General features: G+C 35.0%; 1 protein-coding gene across 1 annotated transcript in view; it reads left to right on the top strand.

Moving 5' to 3' along the window:
* Positions 1 to 15000, top strand: part of LOC136855546 (uncharacterized) — a 364203-nt gene that overhangs the window by 296582 nt on the left and 52621 nt on the right. The window lies entirely within an intron of this gene.

Genomic DNA, 15000 nt, shown 5'->3' on the forward strand with positions numbered 1-15000 from the left:
GTTATGTATAGGAACAGTATAGACACGTCAATGATATCAACTGCTGATATTTATCGTCTACTAAAAAAAAAAAAAAAAAAAAAAATCGAAGTGGAACCTTGTTATAAACCAGTATTACAAAAATAAAATTCACCAGGCGCTAAAGAGTTTTCAGAAGGTAAAACAATAACAGAAATAGGATTTATATGTTATTAAAAAAAAAAAGTAAAATAGGGCTACGCGCCAAAGCTTCCTTGGCGCAACGGGGTTTTCTGCGCAGCGTATACCTAAGGCCACCGAAAAAAGATCTATCTTTCGGTGGTCTCGGTATAATGCTGTATCAGCCGCGCCCCGGTGGTGGCCTGTCCTATATCGTTGCCAGATGCACGATTATAATTAACTTTAACCTTAAACAAAATAAACACTACTGAGACTAGAGGGCTGCAATTTGGTCTGTTTGATGACTTGAGGGTGGATGAGCAACATACCAATTTGCAGCCCTCTAGCCTCATTAGTTTTTAAGATATGAGGGCGGATAGAAAACTTACGGACGGACAGACAAAATCGGCGCAATAGTTTTCTTTTACAGAAAACTAGAAACTGCAACATGAAGCACCTCATCAGGTAAGCAGCGTTTCGGAAAAATCTCCAGCTTCACGTTGAGGGCCATTCCGACCCTTGCTGCGTGTCAGGATTTCCTATAAATAAAATAATATAATTTTTTCTACTTTCTATTTTCGATATCTAAAATAAAATAAAGTAAAAACCATTCGCCATTCCTCGCATTATATAATACTAACAATAATTCAGTATATTGCATTTTGACCTCATTTGCTAACAACACCGTAAACTGCAGTTGACATTTAACTCTGAGCTCTGAATATTTTTTGAACAGTTTTTATAAAGATAGACAGAGAAGCAATGAAATAAATTAAAGTATAAACCGATATTGAAACAGCAGACATGATGTTACGATATAAAATTATTTTTTCTTATTCAGTAGATGAAACCTATTCATATGGAACAAGCCCACAGGAGCCAGTGACTTGAAATTCAAGCTTCCAAAGAATATGTTGGTTTCAACCTCTCACCGCAGACCCCATATCGCGGCAGTAACTGATCATGATGCACAGCCAGTGATTTTTCATCGCCCTGGGGGAGGCGCGAACTTATGCCATCTGAGCGGTATGCCAAGACACTAACCACTATATCAGCGACCAGTCTAAAGCTAACGAAAAAATTAATTACCGCATCTGATATTGCCGAAAGATTTTAAAGCTTAGGGAAGATACAAAAGGGAGCTATAACATCAACTTAAACCACAGCTCGGAGTAAATACTATCTCAGTGGAAAGAAAATGTGCCGATTCTTTAGCTGTAAAACCTTGGATATTTTTAAAACCCAAAGTTTCTAAAAGAAAAAAATAATGGCAGACTGACTCCTTAAAAACAAGTAAAAAATGCGCCGAAGGCAATCGAGTTTTCTGTACAGCCGCTACAGCGCATAATCAAGGCCACCAACAATAGATCTATCTTTCGGTGATCTCGGTATAATGCTGTATGAGCCTATCCTATATCTTTGCCAGAAGTACGATTATGCCTAACTTTAACCTTAAATAAAATAAAAACTGCCTAGGCTAGACGGCTGCAATTTGGTATGTTTGATGACTGGAGGGTGGAAGATCAACGTACCAATTTGCAGCCCTCTAGCTCCAGTAGTTTTTAAATATGAGGGCGGACAGAAAAAGTGCGGACGTACAGACAAAGCAGGCACAACAGTTTATTCTTTTCAGAACACTAAAAATCAGCAAGTCTTGACTGCATTAAATACATATTACTGCATTCCATCTAACATACCAAGGCAGGGTTAGGTTTGTTTGTTAAAGTGAGTGTATTAGGGCAAACGAACCTTACACACGTAACAGCCCGTACACAGGGTATGGTGGATGAAAAATGCTCAGAAACCTATTCTAAATACCTGTGAACAAGGCTAGGGAAAAATATAATAGGTCTGATATAAAATTTTGCGAACAAAACAGTAAATAATAAACGGGAAGATGCTGCTACATGCGGTGAAATAGTGTTATAAGACGTTGAACCATAGTAACACACACACACACACACACACACACACACACATATATATATATATATATATATATATATATATATATATATATATATATACATATATATGAATGAATAGTGACACATCAGACCACTAATTCATAGAGCCGTGCGCTTACATGAACGCGAACGCATAAACACACACACACACACACACACACACACACATATATATAGTATACATATATATATATATATATATATATATATATATATATATATATATATATATATATATATATATATATGTATGTATGTATGTATGTATGTATGTATGTGTAAATGGTTATAGGCTTAACTCTGTCAGCGGAAAAACCAAATGATGAGCAAGTAAGCCTCTGTTACTTGGCACCATTGCGGTAATCTTGTCATTGTATTTTTTTTTATTTTACTGCAGGACTTTTGTAAGAGTAAATGCATTGGAGAAAAATGGAGTAAATAATCACAGGCGAAACTACTAATTATACTGTATTTTGTAAGTGCCAAACGTGATTGTTTCCACAAATCATTTTTATGTCTTTTATAATCTCGTGCCTCAGTGGTCACCAACCTCGTTCTAAATCCAGAGGGTAGTAATTAATTATTCCAGTTTAGGGAAACGATTCAGACATTTAGTTAGCTAGTGTCGTAGTCAGGGCGGAGAGGGGCATCAGGCTAGCAGCCTCATCCCCAGCAAGTAAATAATGCGCTGAAGTTTCTTCGGCGCAATCGAGTTTTCTGTACAACGAACACTCAAGGCCGCCGAAAATAGATCTATCTTTTTGGTGGCCTCGGTATAATGTTTTATGAGCAGCGGATCATGAATCTTTAACCACTGCCCGGTGGTGGCCTGTCCTATATCGTTGCCAGATGCACGATTATGGTTAACTTAAACCTTAAATAAAATAAAAATTACTAAGGCTAGAAGGCTGCAATTTGGTATGTTTGATGATTGGAGGGTGGATGATCAACATGCCAATTTCCAGTCCTCTAGCCTCAGTAGTTTTTAAGATCTGAGGGCGGGCGGGCAGAAAAAGCCGGGACAATAGTTTTCCTTTACAGAAAACTAATAATCTATTGAAAATCAGACTTTTAATGTTCTAAGTAGCCACCCTAGGAAAGGAATGCAAATTATACAAAATAACGTGTTAAGTATTATTTTAGCGCATGCGTATATATATTTTATTCCATGTGGTATGATGGTAGATATGGCTCTACATGAAAATTGTGATTTCAAGAACGCATTTAACAAAATAAAAAAAATGTTAAATTTCAAGAAGTGTAAGCTGCTTCCAATTTGAACTGAGACGTAGAAAAATTCTTACAGCATTCCAAAAATTTGTAATTTGAGGCTTTTTGAATGAGAATTTTTTACATCATTAATCATTTCTATAAGACTAGTGGCTTTGTAAGCTATGTCTTTTTGGCTGTAATATCTCATGCTGTTCATTCGGCTCAACGAGAGAGAGAGAGAGAGAAGGGGTGGGGTTACTCTGAAGTCCAATGGTTGTAGTAAGAACGCTTTTGAAGTAGTATTATCTACCTCAGTCATTTTATGTACAATATTAATGGGCTGTTTAAACTACGTATTCATGGCCGTAATTTCTTATGCTATTTGTTTGCCTCAACGAGAGAGAGAGAGAGAGAGAGAGAGAGAGAGAGAGAGAGAGAGAGAGTACCTTTGCCGTTAGCCACTGGTAGCTGAAAGCTACTGATATGTTTAAGCATGTAGCTAGCTCAATTTACTTTCGACCATGGCCTTATCCGTTTCCAAAATCCGAGAGTAACCGAAAGAGAAGTATGAACTCTGGGTTGAAGCAGAAGTTTGACGTAAGCTGATCCCTCTTCTTGAAGGTCAACACTACTTCAAGTTCTGTTTTCGGATTTCTGTGTCGACGCGCAAGAAGAAGAAGAGGAGGAGGAGGAGTAGGAGGAGAAAGAGAAGGATAAGAATTGAATATCAAAGAGTTTCAACACCACAACAATACAGTACAATACTGACAGTTTGTGATATTTTGGTACTTACAACAGACAGAATTAGATCTTTCTAAATAAGATACAAAGTCAAACAAAATAGTAAAACTTACTATCACAAAATTTAACGCAATGGAACTTGAACCTTGGTAAATCCTTGGAAAGGCCTCAAAATAATAAGTTCATACATTAATCCCTTCCCAGCTGACTAAGCCATAAAGCCACTAACAGTGAAAGGTTTCAGCATAAGCCATCAATTATATTTTCATTATTAATGCTGCTTAAAAAGAGAGTGGATTTACATAATAACTAAGCAGTGCCTAAAATATGTACCTTTGAAGCGGAGACAGTGGAGAACGATGATTACGAATGAAAACTGAATTTCAAGCAAATAAAATAAACCCCCTGATTCCTAAGAAACACAGTAAAAGACTTCAGCATAGTCGATCCACAATAATTGTTTTAATTTTCTTAAAGGACAAACAAGTATCTAACAAAACAAACAAACTGACAAACAAAATCATACCCGTCAAAACCGCATCTAAAAATAAACCTCTGATTCCTCAGAAAAACAATGAAAGTCGTCAGTATACGAATCCAAAATGAACTAGCAAGTATCTAACAAAACAAAGGAACTGCCACATTTCTAAGTCATTTTGAAAAATATAAACCTCTGATTCCTAAACAAATATAATTAAAGGTTTCAACATTCCCCATCCACAATAACTGTTGTCAGTTTCTTAAAGGACAACAACCATTTACCAAACGAAAAACTGACGCATACTAAAATCACACCTTCTAAAGCCGTATTAAAACGAAAAATAAACTTCTGATTCCTAACAAAAATAATTAAAGGTTTCAACATAATGAATCCAAAATAATTGTATTCATTTTCCAAAAGGACAAACAAGAATGACAAAAAAAAAAAAAAAAACAGAAATTGATGCAAACTAAAATTATACCTTCCAAAACCTTATTAAAAGTAAAAATAAACTTCTGTTTCCTAACACAATAGTGTAAGGCTTCAACATAACACACCCACAATAGTTCTATTCATTTTCCGAAATGGGCAGACAAGCGTCTGACAAAACAAGCAAACTGACAAGCACTAAAATCATTCCTTCTGTAGCCGTATTGAGAATAAAAATAAACCTCTGATTCTTAATAAAAATAGTTAAAGGTTTCAGTATAATGCATCCACAATAATTGTATTGATTTTCTATAAAAAAAAACTGACACTAAAAATACACCTTCCAAAATCGGATGAAAAAAAAACAATCTATGGTTTCTAACAAGCTAAGTTAAAGGCTTCAGCATATGAATCCACAGTAATTGAATTCATTTTCCAAAGGAAAAAACAAACGAACTGACGCACACAAAATCATACCTTCCAAAAAAAGTAATAGCAATAAAAATAAATCTCTGATTCCTAACAAACACAGTTCAAGGCTTCAGTATAATGAATCCAAAATAATTGTATTCATTTCCCGAAGGGACAAAAACTAACAAAACAAGGAAACTGACCCACAGTAAAATCATACCCTCCAAAACTGTGTTTAAAAAGAAATCTCTGATATCTAACAAACATAGGTACAGGATCCAGTATAATGAATCCACAACAATTGTATTAATTTTCTTAATGGATAAACAAAGCATCTAACAAAACAAAGAAACTGACGCACACTAAAATCATACCTTCCAAAACCATATTAAAAAGTAACCTCTGATTCCTAACAAAAAGAGTTAAAAGCTTCAATATAATGAATCCAAAATAATTACATCAATTCCCAAGGGGACAAACAAGCATGTAACAAAACAAAGAAACTTAAACACACACTAAATCATACTTTCAAAAACCATATTGAAAATAATAAACCTCTAATTTCTAACAAAATTAGCTAAACGCTTCAATATAATGAATCCACAATCATTGTTTTCACTTCCCAAGAGGACAAACAAGTATCTAACAAAGCTGAGACACTGATGCAAGCTAAATCATGCCTTCCAAAACCCAATTAAAAAAATAAACCTCTGATTCCTAAAAAGAACTATAGTTGAAAGCTTCACAATGAATCCACAATAACTGTGTTCATTTTCTTGAAGGACAAACAAGTGTCTAACAAAACCAAACGAACTGACACACACTGAAATAATACCTTCTAAAACCGTATTAAAAAAGAAACCCTGATTCCTAATAAAGTTCAAGACTTCAATATGACGAATCCAAAATAACTGTATTCATTTCCCCAAAGGACATACAAGTATCTACCGAAACAAAGAAACTGACACAAACAAAAATCATACCTTCCAAAACCTTATCAAAGCAAATATTAACCTCTGATTCCTAACAAACATAGTTAAAGGCTTCAGCATAATCCATCCACAATAATTGTATTCATTTTCTTAAAGGATAAACGAACACCTAACAAAACAAAGAAGCTTTCCAACACTAAAATCGTACCTCCCAAAACCATATTGAAAACAGTAAACCTCTGATTCCTAACATAAATAGTTAAAGGCTTCAATATAATGAACCCAAAATAATTGCATTCATTTCCCAAAGGGACGAACAAGCATCTAACAAAACAAAGAAATTGACACAAACAAAAATTATACCTTCCAAAACCGTATTAAAAAATAAACACTTGATTCCTAACAAACGTACTTAAAGGCTTCAATATAATGAATCCAAAATAATTGTGTTCATTTCCCAAAACAACAAACAAGTATCTAACAAAACAAAGACACAGACACACACTAAAATCATACCTTCCAAAATCGTATTCTGTAAAAGTTAAGAAAAAAAAAGCCAAGAATTCTAACGACTTGGCGGAACTCGTGAGGATACGATAGAACCCTTCAGAATCGAAAGGTGTATTCTAGGAAAGACGCCTTGCTGACGTCATCGCACACAGGACGAGCACACACAGACACGCACACAGAACCGTTTGCGTGACATCGCCGAATCGTCAGAGGTGAGAAAGAGAGAGAGAGAGAGAGAGAGAGAGAGAGAGAGAGAGAGAGAGAGAGAGAAGACATCACAGAAGATAGAACCAAAGGCAAACAATAACAAAATTAACGATGACAGTTTGTAGACAAAACGAGAGAGAGAGAGAGAGAGAGAGAGAGAGAGAGAGAGAGAGAGAGAGAGAGAAGGGTTGAAGTTGCGATGAAAGGAGAGAGAGAGAGAGAGAGAGAGAGAGAGAGAGAGAGAGAGAGAGAGAGAGAGAGAGGAAAAAGTTGCAATGAAAAAGAGAGATAAAGACAAAAATAAATATGGTTAGAGAGAGAGAGAGAGAGAGAGAGAGAGAGAGAGAGAGAGAGAGAAGAAGGAATCGAGGAAGAAGTTGAGACAAAAGGAGAGGTTAAAAAAATTGAAAGAAAAGTTAACGATAATTAGCTGTAGATGAAAAGGACATAAACTAGGATAAACTGAGTTTTTACTTCATTAAATAAATGTTACTGTACAACATCATCTGTCATCGACGACAGGAATGAGGAAGAATTAACGATGTGAGCAGGGGAATAAAAACCAAACAATAATGAACGCAGTGGACTGGAAAATGGAGGAAAAAATGAATGATTAAGCAAGACCTGAACAGAAAGAAAAACAAGACAGAAGAGAAGAAATGAGCAAATAAAAAAACAAAAAAGGAGGTCACGGGAATCTGTTCTCTTCACAAATCATTCGCAAGTAAAAAGTAGCAGTTGCAAAAACAGCATCTCGACCACTCTCATTTACTTTGCCGGACTTCGCTTTCCTCTCCTATTGATTTTATAAAGAGAGAGAGAGAGAGAGAGAGAGAGAGAGAGAGAGAGAGAGAGAGAGAGAGAGAGAGATGCAATAAAAGGAGAGGTTAAAATAAGCTAAAAAAAAATGTTCACGATGACTATTTAAAGACAAAACGAGAGAGAGAGAGAGAGAGAGAGAGAGAGAGAGAGAGAGAGAGAGAGAGAGAGAGAGAGAGAGAGAGAGATGATGAAGGGAGAGGTTAAAATAAACTAAAAAAATGTTCACAACGAATATTTGAAGACAAAAGAGAGAGAGAGAGAGAGAGAGAGAGAGAGAGAGAGAGAGAGAGAGAGAGAGAGATGCGATGAAAGGAGAGGTTAAAATAAACTAAAAAAATGTTCACAATGACTATTTGAAGACAAAACAAGAGAGAGAGAGAGAGAGAGAGAGAGAGAGAGAGAGAGAGAGAGAGAGAGATGCGATGAAAGGACAGGTTAAAATACAAAAATTTTCACATTGACTATTTGAAGAGAGAGAGAGAGAGAGAGAGAGAGAGAGAGAGAGAGAGAGAGAGAGAGAGAGAGAGAGAGAGAGAGAGAGATGCAAAAGGAGAGGTTAAAATAAACTAAAAAAAAAATTCACATTGACTATTTGAAGACAAAACGAGAGAGAGAGAGAGAGAGAGAGAGAGAGAGAGAGAGAGAGAGAGAGAATCTGCCGGACCCAAATTAAACTCATGCATGAACCAGGGACGGAATAGCTACCTACACGTGATAGATTTAGGGAATGCAATGCTGCGGGTAGGATCCACGGCGCCTATTCTTAGATACTTCATATTTAAGACAGAAGACAACGATTGGGATTTAAATAAGAAAGAAAGAAACTGCAAGGGAAAAGAAAGTTATAAGGTAGGCGAAAACTGCTGGAGATGATTAACTTAATCAGTGAGAGAAAGTGAGACTATGGTTATAGGCTAACATGCATAGAAGATCAGTCGGTTAACATAAGAAATATTCAATGATTTTCATGATTTTATGTCCCTTTGTTAATTATCAATAAATAAAAAAATATATTAAACCCATTCAATAAGGAATATTTTATGATTTTTCATGATTTTCTGTTCCTGAATTACTTATGAATAAAGAAAAATATTAAGGTTAGATAAGAAACTATACGGATGAGCTTTGTCATACAATGAATGCATGGACAGAGAATTATTTACTTTTAATTAATAAAATATGTAAAAGATATTCCGCTATGGTAAAAGTTAAGATGAGGATATATTATAGCAAAAAGAGAAGTAAAAATGAAGCTTTGTCTGGTGAACATGGATCAGAATCTGAACAGGCTCAACTAGGAGTAGTAACAATCGTCAGAAGTCCAGAACTGCTATGGACAATAGTTGACATTACACCATATACTCAACCACACACACACACACACACACATATATATATATATATATACATATATATATATATATATATATATATATATATATATATATATATATATATATATGCAGAATGATTTTGAGGGTACATGCATTAAGTGTTTATTGGGAAACAGTCATGGTGGGAGTTTGACAGTAAATAAAAAAAAAAACAGCATTTGGTATACCTCAGCCTAGAATACATTGTAATGGAGCTGGATGGTAGTGAGGATCTTGAGTAAAAGATAATTACATTGGAAAGGTTAAAAGTTTTGTTGGAGGTTGCAGAAAGAAAAGTGACTGGTTTGGTGGAAAAGTTATGTGTTACGAAGGTCTTTTATGTAAACATGTATATTACTGCATCATCACAAACGGACTGATTCTAGGTAATATCCAAAGGATAGAAAATATAGGGGCAAAGTTTCTGGTTAAGAAATTGATACCTGGAATTGTAGAATTGTGCAGGTTACAGAGTACATGCGTGAGATATATACATACAATATATATATATATATATATATATATATATATATATATATATATATATATATATATATGTATATATATATATATATATATATATATATATATATATATATATATATATATATATATATATATATATATATATTATCATAATGTTGCCTTGTAATATGTATATTCCCCTGTAACTTTGATACATTTACTCTTTTATTTATCATGTATTATGTGTAATGATAATGATTGTTGAAATATCATATGTAATATCAGATCTCAAGAGAATTAACACTTTAGTTAACTTAACAGCGTAATCTAGAATTAATATTATCATTCTTGCTAACAGCATAGTAGCAGGAGAGAGCGATTCGAGTTTTAGACCAGATGTATTATCTGTCATCAGTTCAGATAAAAGAGCGCTTTGTTTTGGGTTACTCGATGACAGGTTGCTGAGGAAACAACTCGGGCTTTTCGTTTTGTTTTAAAAACATGCCAGTCATAATTAGCCAGTTTAGATCATGTAAAGATTTCTGTAAAAGCTTTGTCTCATACGAGAACAAGACAAAGGTTTTGTAATATTACATACATGACTCTGGTCACATATGCAATTTTGAGAATATGATCTCATGATCGATTACGTCATGTATTGTCCTGATTGCATTCAAAATGTTGTACTGGAAGTGACTTCACCTTCCTCCTTCTAGAATGTTCCTTGTATCTAGTTCCCGAAATGCCTTAATGATGTCATATGTTTCATTTCTTGATGGTATCCTGAAATCTGCTCATTCTGATTAGAGGGATCTTTAGCGGTGGTTCTCTCTCTCTCTCTCTCTCTCTCTCTCTCTCTCTCTCTCTCTCTCTCTCTCTCTCGTCCTTCAAAAGAGAATAATTTTTAACAAAGAATATTTGTGGTCACTGGTATTAGTGTTAGCTTTTGAGATCTGAATTTAGTAAAATTATTTAATTTGAAACGGTGCCTGACAAAAAAGTGTGTTTTGTGAATCAAAAGATCCTGCAAGTCCTGTGATTTTGCAAAGGTTTTCACAAGCTTGTGTAAGGTAAAGTGAATTTTACTTATTATTACCATGGTATAATAAGGTGTGTTAAAGAAATTTTTGCCTTGGTGATATTACTATTGATAAATATTTTGTGTATTTTTGTGTGTTCTTGTGTTTGCAATCTCTTGATTTTTATTGGTGATTTAACATATATTTATTTAGCATTTTAAGTATTTCTTGATGATTTAACATTGCATACTTGATTTAATTTTCCTTTATTAAAATTTTCTTTTCAAATCTTACATAATTCTTGATAGTTTAAATTTTGCTTGATTAACTTAATTTCTGGAAATATTAAAGTTTTTATGATTTAGTTTTGTTTAATAATTTAATTCAAGAATTAATTAAATTTTGTGTTGTTTTCGAGTAATAGTAAATTTTTCTGATTGTGAATTCTAATTATAAATTTTGAATTTAACAGTAAATTTTTGTATTTAAAATGTTTAAAAAAGTGTTTCATTTATTAACCACCAGTGAATAGGATTAACTGTGTGAATAAGAGAGAGTGATAAACATGTTTTGTTTCTTCAGTTTTGCTGAAGTGAATTAAGACCAGGGAAACAGTTAAAGTTGTTTGATGGAGTGATGCCCTTTTATTCTAGTACATTTCTTGTTTAATATTTGATACCTCATCATTCTTTTAATAAGCTTAGTTTGATTTTTTATGTGATTAATGAGCTTTTTAAGGGATCATTGTTATCTTTAGAGTACTTGGTTGTAAATCTTATTGTTATGAGTGTTCAGGTATCTGGCTGAAGTGAGGTATATTTTTGAAATCTGTGATTAGTTGTGTAATAACCAGGTACTTGGTACGCATCGTGGAAAATATATATATATATATATATATATATGTATGTATATGTATATGTGCACGATACTTTTAGAAGATGAAATTCTATAATATAATTTGCTTGATACTTTGATAAAATGAGCACATCCCTTGAGTGCTCTCCACTTTCGAATAACTTAATTATAAAGCAATATATCAGCATCTTTAGTCTACGAGACTAATGAAGCATCTCACCGAAAAAACTCAATTATTTGAAAGGTTAATAGCTTTCAGTGTTATTAACTTCCCAATTTTGTGAAAACAAGGCACAACTAAAAAAAAAAAACACGCAATTTATATTATCAATCACCTCTTAGTGTCAGAGGCGGGATGATGATAGATTATCGGAATGTTTAGAGATAATATTGAAGGCGGGTGGGTCGACCACTTAGCTAAATTGCACCCAGAACCGCCCAAGATCAATTGATGGACCAGATGGGGGTTTGGCTGTCAACAGTAAAATATGTTGCAAATCAGAGAGCCCTCATAGAAAACGGGCGATTACGAGGTGTACGGTACAGAATGATTAGAGGCCATGCGTATGGGGACAATGTTCGAAATGATAAAGCTGTGTTTGTAAGTTTTTTGTGCTTGTGTGTGTGTGTGTGCTTGAGAGAGAGAGAGAGAGAGAGAGAGAGAGAGAGAGAGAGAGAGAGAGAGAGAGAGAGAGATCATAGTCAGGATGTAACAGGAAATTAAGATATGGAAATCTTAGTTCATTGATTTTGATGAATGCCAAAAGTATTGGCCGTGACAGACCTATACAGAGTAAGCTATTTACACACTTAAAAGTGCTTTAGTGATTAATAAGGAAAATTTTGTCGAAATGGGTTTAACCGGACAGCGGGACTGGTTTCTAATTTTATGAAGTAATGTGCTGTAAGAAATTGTTGTTGAAGCTGCTGTAATATATCTTTACTACAGTATCACAATGACGACAGAATTTCCTTTCTTGAGACCTTGGACTAATATATTAAAAAGAAAACAACTGGAAAATACTAAGTATGCTATTCGACAGCAATTAAAACCCCTACAAAATGATTATCAAAGTAAATTATGTTCAAATTTAATTATTTGTCAGTCTAGAAAGAATGTGTAGATATACTTTTATTTCTCTTCACTGCTAATATGAATCTGACTTACAAATATGGAGCAAAGTCTTGGCAAAAGAAACATATGTCAGCATTCCGATTGTAATTCCATGCTGTTGCTGTCGACTAGAACATCTATTGCGCGTTTCACGTGCCGAGATTGCAATTAAATGCTTCTTGTATATCACGTACAGTATTACTCATAAAAAAGCTTAAATACCAAACTAATCATTAAACCTTGAATATCCTTTAAAACCATAACATGTAAGAATTGTGTATTGCACATGAAAAACGACTTGTATTTTGAAATGATGATAACTGAATAAATTTGAGACGCTAAGTTAGGTTAAAAAAGGTACAGTCCTCCTGGGCCTCGCAAGGCCCATAGGGCCGGCGCTGAACTTCGGTTTCTTAGACCGACAGCCAGTGGGGGAAAAGTCCCGTTGCCTAAGGACACGTGGCCACTGTGTTGCTAGGCCGATTGTTTAACAACCCCCGCCCGAGGGCTGGTACCTACAGTATTTTCTTACTAACCCTCTCGAATTTTCAGACTGCTAAGTTGGAGGGCCACCGGGTTTATGCAATGGCGCCATCCCCATGCCACCAGTGAGCGACGGGATTTGAACCCCTGTCCTCTCGACTGGTAGGCGAGAACCTTACCACTGAGCCACCATGGCAACAAGACACTAAGTACCTCAAAGTAATTTTGCGTGATTCAAGTATCACATGAAAATAGTTAATTCAACTTTGATACCTATCACTTCCATGTAACCAGTTTCTGAGTTCAGGACAAAGAAAATATTTCCTTACGAGGTAATAACCGAGGAGCCAAAATTGTTGTCAGTCAGAGTTCATATCGAGAAGTTCATAGCAAGTTGTGGCAGCTTGTGTTAACATCATATAAACTATTGCCTTACAAGCCTTGGAAAATATATATACTGGCAGAAATCTATCTGCTAAAAAAATAAAACGAAGTGGAGGCAAAAAATAACATGATGATGAAAATTAATAGTGAAAATCTGCGAATATAAAAAATAAAAGCCTATAATTAAAACTAAATGTATCAGATGTAATATACCTTCATGAATATTTTACTGGATTTTCGAATAAAGATTTAAAAAAATAATTGCTAATAAAAGAAAATGGCAACATTGCTAGTAAAAGAATTAATCTTATGTTTTCTTATATTTGTCATTTTAAAGGCGATTCCACTCATGGCTGCTACGTATCGTTTACTACGCAGTATATAATTTCCAAAGAAACAGATTAATGTGTGTTGCCTCTGACAGTTGTTAATAGAATGAACTATAATATATTTTTTCACACGTCTTTGCAAAGATGCCAGTCCATGCGATCTGTAGCTCCTGAAGGTAATCAGACACCTTTTCAGTTGTAGCAGGGACAAAAAGAAAATAATAATGATGATCAAACGCTTTCACCTTCTTAATCGTAAGCTAGCTCCTGAAGAAAGTCATCTCAATTTTAAAAGCAACAAAAAGAAAATAACAATAATAATCAAAAGCTTTCACCTTATCAGTTGTAAACTAGAAGGGGCCATCAAGTGGCTGACTAGGCAGGTTACTATTATTTAATCACTAGCTGACCAACCCGGCGCTGCCCGGGAAAACTCTGAATTACAGTCTACGTGTAGGGGGAGGTAAAAGGGAGAGGGGAGGGGGAGGGGGATGGAAGAGGGAAAGGGAGGGGAGGGAGAAGGGAAAAGGGGAAGTGTTTGCTCTGACGGTCCGACTGACTGTTCTACTTTTTTCATTCGAATGTTCACCCTTCGAACAGTTGTGGGTGAACTCACAGGTATTACTGTGATGACTGTCCTTTTTATCCAGGTATTACTGTTCTGTTTGTCCCTTTTATCCAGGTATTATTGTGGTGACTGTCCCTTTTATCTAGGTATTACTGTGGTGACTGTCCATTTTATCCAGGTATTACTGTGCTGTCTGGCACCTTTAACCAGGTATTTTTGTACTGACTCACTTTTAACCAGGTTTTACTGTGCTGTATGTTCTTGTAATTAAGGCATTACTGTGGTGACCATCCCTTTTATCCAGGCATTACTATGCTGTCTGTCCCCTTTAACCAGGTATTACTGTGCTGTCTGTCCTTTCTATCCAGGTATTACTGTGGTGACTGTCCCTTTTATCTAGGTATTGGTGTGGTGACTGTCCCTTTCATTCAGGTATTACTGTGCTGTCTGACACCTTTAACCAGGTATTTCTGTACTGACTGTCACTTTTAAGCAGTTTTACTGTGCTGTCTGTCCCTTTAATCCAGGCATTGCTGTGGTGACCGTCCCTTTTATCCAGG

The sequence above is a fragment of the Macrobrachium rosenbergii genome, chromosome 3 (genome assembly GCF_040412425.1).
Source record: "Macrobrachium rosenbergii isolate ZJJX-2024 chromosome 3, ASM4041242v1, whole genome shotgun sequence".
Classification (NCBI taxonomy): domain Eukaryota; kingdom Metazoa; phylum Arthropoda; class Malacostraca; order Decapoda; family Palaemonidae; genus Macrobrachium; species Macrobrachium rosenbergii.